Raw genomic sequence first — 4,572 nt, forward strand, 5'->3', positions numbered from 1 at the left:
AGTATGTGCTTCATTTGATATTGTATGGTATGTGGTAGTTTGGAGGAGCACACTAAGCTTTATGCTTACAGTTTTCAGTTTTGGTTTCAGGTACTTCAGCTAGCAAGGGGAAGGGCCCGGGTTGATGGCATGACACACACCACAGTTTTAGCCTGGGAGTTAAACTCTGATAGTTTGACACGATCATGACATCAGATTTGATTTGATACATTTATTATGACATTTTGAGATACTCGACTTATGGTTTTGTTATATGATATTTGGATATTATAGTTTTAGTAATGTTTTCAAATGAAATTTTTGGCTTGTATTTTTGGGATGTTTCAAGTTGGTATCTGATATTGCCATATTTATACACATTTTTAGGCAATATTGATCTACATTTTTATAAATATTTTGGTTATTTGCATAGAAATATGGTACTTATAAGGATAAATTGTTATGTGCAACCAAATAGAAGTATTTTCGAAGAAAGGGACTAGGAGTGACAATACCTGGAACTTTGGGGGGGCTTGAAGAAAAGAAGGATGAAAAAGTCAGCAAAAACCGTGCTCACGACGTGAGGAAGTGGGATGTCATGACGTGAGTAGGAAATTCTAGAAGATAAGCATCCGGGTGAAGGAATCCTTGTCGAACACGATTATCTCGAGTTCACGACGTGAGACTTACATTTTCACGACGTGAACGGGAAATTTCAAGATATTATAAATACCTTTTCCCATTACGATTTGGGAGATTTTTTGGCTGGCTTAGAAGGGTTCCTAGAGATGAATTTCAGAGGAAGAGAACATCTGGAAGTTGGTTTTAACACCAAGGAATAAGAAGTTCATAAATTGGTTCATAAATTGGTACACTTAAACATGTCTTTGATTATAGTTTTTGTTTGTTTAGTTGTTAGTATGTCCAGCTAAATCTAGTTGCTTCTGTTAGCTAGATGAAGCTGGAACTCACGGTTTTAATGCATTAGATTTGACTTTACTTGTTGGTAATATGTTTGTGTTGATTGATTTTACCTAGCATGCTTATATTAAATATTTGATTGCTTTAAATTCTTGTTATGTGTAGTTAGTGAATACAAATTTGCATGAATTTGAATACCTAATAATACAGTGAACACTAGTTTATTATAGCTAAGATCAAACCAATCTTAGATAAGTAATTAAATCATCGAATTAAGTTGTGTTAGAGAACTTATATTATGACTGTAGTTGTGTTTTGATTAATCAATCTTTCATGGCTCCAATCTTATTTAATAATTGATTATGTGTTTACTATTGTGTGACCATACATACATTTACATGAATTGATTAATAATTAGTAGATTTAGAACTAAATTGCTAATACTTCATTAATTGGTAACCAACAGTAATAGTCATTGCTAATGTACAACCATTGAGTGAAAGTGGACTCAAACTAACAGAAGTGTTTTGTTTATTGATTGTGTTTGTTAAAGAATTAAGTTCATCTAAACTTGCAAAATTAGATAAAAACCCTTACTTTGCTAGTAATTAGGTTAATTTAGTAGTAGATAAATTAATTAGTCAACACCGTTCCCTGTGATCGACACCCGACTTACCCAACTATTCTATAACTCGACTAGGTACACTGCCTAGGTGCGTTTTAGTTAGTTAAGTTAGTTAGGTTATAAATATAAAATTAGTGTGAACTTTTGTGTACATCAAGTTTTTGGCGTCGTTGTCGGGGAACGACTTAGTTAATTATTAGTTTGTTTGCTTTAAATTAATTGATCCTTTTTGTAGGTTAAAACCTACAAGAAGTTACTTTTCTGTTTTAATTTTTTTCTTTCTGCATTACAGGACTCACGACGTTAACCTTCAAGATTCACGACGTGAGAACTAAAAGCCTTAGTTTTGTTTATTTCAGTTCGTTTTTCTTAGTTCAGTTTTACGTTTTATTTTTGTCTTATTTCAGGAGTTCATGACCAGAGGCTCTAACACACCTTTAGTGCCACCACTTGAAGATCCCGAGTCTACAATTCACAAAAAGAAGGACAAGAGCGTGAAGGAAGATCAAACACCAAAAAAGACACCTTTACAAGAATTCAAATCAGTGTTCTCAAAAAAGTCAAGGAGGAAAACGAAGGAGTCAAGTTCATCTTCAAAAAACAAGAGCAAGCTTGAACAGTTGGATCAAATACCTGTCCAAACCGATTCTGAATACGATACCGAGCCTGAATTTGAATTACATACAAGTGAACCCGAGAACGAGCCAAGGAACGAGATGCGAATATTGAAGAAATGTCTATGGGAGCTTACAGAAAAAGAATTCGAGATGATGTTGGTCCAGGCTTAGTACAACCTGCCATTCCTGCCACTGCCACATTCGAGCTAAAGGGACATATCCTTTCCGCACTAAAGGATATCCCATTCTATGGAAAAGATCATGAGGATGTGTTCAAGCACTTAGATGAAGTGAACGACATTGCTAATTACTTCAATGTCCCAAATGTTAACAGAGACACCGTCTTGCTAAGGATGCTTCCCGTTACCTTTAAAGGAGCTGCAAAGGATTGGTTAAAAGCACTTCCACTTGGTACAATAACTACTTAGGTTCAAATGCGTGAGCAATTTCTAGACCAATTCTGTCCACCATCCAAGATTGCTAAACTCAAGAAGGCAATAGCAAATTTTGAGCAAAACCCGGGGGAGTCACTTTACGAAGCTTGGGAGCGTTACAAAGGGTTGTTAAGGAATTGTCCTCAACATGACCTTAACATTCAACAAGAAGTGTCCATATTCTATGACGGGGTCAATGTGATGACAAGACAACTCCTTGATTCTTAAGGACCACTTACAAAGAAAAATCTGGGCGAAGTCAAGGAATTAGTTGAAGAATTTGCAAAACATTCTCGTGAATACCACAGTCCAAGGAATGAAGGCATGAAAGGAGTTGGGGGTGCAGAAACTGAAGAGATGGCTGCTGTGATGGCAATGCTTAATACTATGGAAAGGAGATTGACCCAAATGGACCAATAAATTCATGCTATTCGAGTTGGTTGCGAGAGATGTAGTGGCCCACATTTGACAAAAGATTGCAACTTGGATGAATATGGAAACAATAAAGCTCAAGTTTGTTATTCGAGTGGGGACAAGTATGATGAAGACTGGAGGAAACCAAAGAAAGAGTGGCTGCCTTACGATGAATACAAGAAGCAAAAGGAAGAAAAATATAGACAAACTGGCAGAGGTTTCTACCAAAGAGAGCAACCACTAGTTGAGAAGAAATCAGAATTAGAGATCATGTTGATGAAATTCATGGAAGCTTCAGAAAAAAGGCATGATGCTACTGACACTGCAATGGAAGAACAAAGAACTATAATGAAGAATCATCACGCAATGATGATAGATCAACAAGCATTGATAAAGAATTAGCAAGCCTCCATCAATAACCTTGAAGTACAACTTGGTCAACTTACCACTTTGGTTAATGAGAAGATGTTCCCGAAAAATCCTGAAAAGAAGACCCAATCTCACGTAATGGCCATAGATATTGAAGAAGAGGCGATTTCTGAGTTCCTAGAATCCTTAGAAGTGGAGCCACAGTAGCCCGATCCAAAGCCAAAGAAGTCGAAGCTTGAAATTGAAGAATCTACTAGAATACCCAGTTCACATCGTGAGCCTGCTATGTTCACATTGTGGGCTCGGTCTGAACAGAAGAAATCCGTATCTGTTCCAGCTTATAAACCACTTTTTCCATTCTCGTCTAGAGCTAATATTAGTCCACTGGAGAGAGAACATTTGGAGTTTATCAAGCAATTGAAGGGTATTCCTATCAATACTCCTTTTATTGATTCACTTGCAAAAGTTCCAGAATATGCTAAGTTCCTACAAGAATTGTTAAGCACTCGTCATCAATTAAAGGAGAATTCTAAGGTGATTCCAAGTGAGCAAAGCTCAAAAGCGGTGTTGGGAGAAATACCTAAGAAGATGGGGGATCCTGGATGACTCACTCTCCCATGTGAGTTTGGGAATAATATGAAGGTTTATGCTTTAGCCGATTCTGGGGCTAGCATAAATTTGATGCCTTATTTGTTTTATTAAAAATTGAATATTCAGAAGTTGAAGGCTACAAAGATGACTATTCACATGGCGAACCGTTCAGTGACACAGCCCCGAGGCATTGTGGAAGTTATTCTCATAAAAATTGGGAAATTCGTTTTTCCAATAGACTTTGTGGTTTTGGATATGAAAGAAGATCCCAATGTTCCAATTATTCTTGGTCGCCTGTTACTTAACACTGCTGGAGCTTTGGTTGATATACGCGAGTCCAAGCTCACCTTAAGAGTTAGGGATGAGAAGGAAAATTTTGGAATAGAAGATGGTTTCCAAAGGAGTGATGCTCAAGAAGAGGTTTTCAACATTGATGAAGACAATGAACTTAAAGAATTAGAGAAGCTCATGGAAGAAGAAATCAAAACAATTCAACAAGTTAAAAGAACAAAACCAAGAGCATCTGTTCCATTTTTAGTTGAAGTAATTGCCTACACGAATCCAACTTCTTGGGTAAGCAAGGAAGATGATGAGATGTTGAGTGACGAAGAGGAGGTTACTT

The 4,572-nt window shown here is 36.8% G+C and overlaps 1 non-coding gene across 1 annotated transcript; it reads right to left on the reverse strand.

Annotated features, from left to right (window-relative positions):
• Positions 1 to 2,624: 2,624 nt before the first annotated feature.
• Positions 2,625 to 2,731, reverse strand: LOC111878113 (small nucleolar RNA R71). Its single transcript, XR_002845624.1, has one exon. It is a non-coding gene; the product is annotated as a small nucleolar RNA R71 (small nucleolar RNA).
• Between the last annotated feature and the right edge of the window lie 1,841 nt (positions 2,732 to 4,572).

The sequence above is a fragment of the Lactuca sativa genome, chromosome 5, assembly GCF_002870075.4.
Source record: "Lactuca sativa cultivar Salinas chromosome 5, Lsat_Salinas_v11, whole genome shotgun sequence".
NCBI classification, from domain to species: domain Eukaryota; kingdom Viridiplantae; phylum Streptophyta; class Magnoliopsida; order Asterales; family Asteraceae; genus Lactuca; species Lactuca sativa.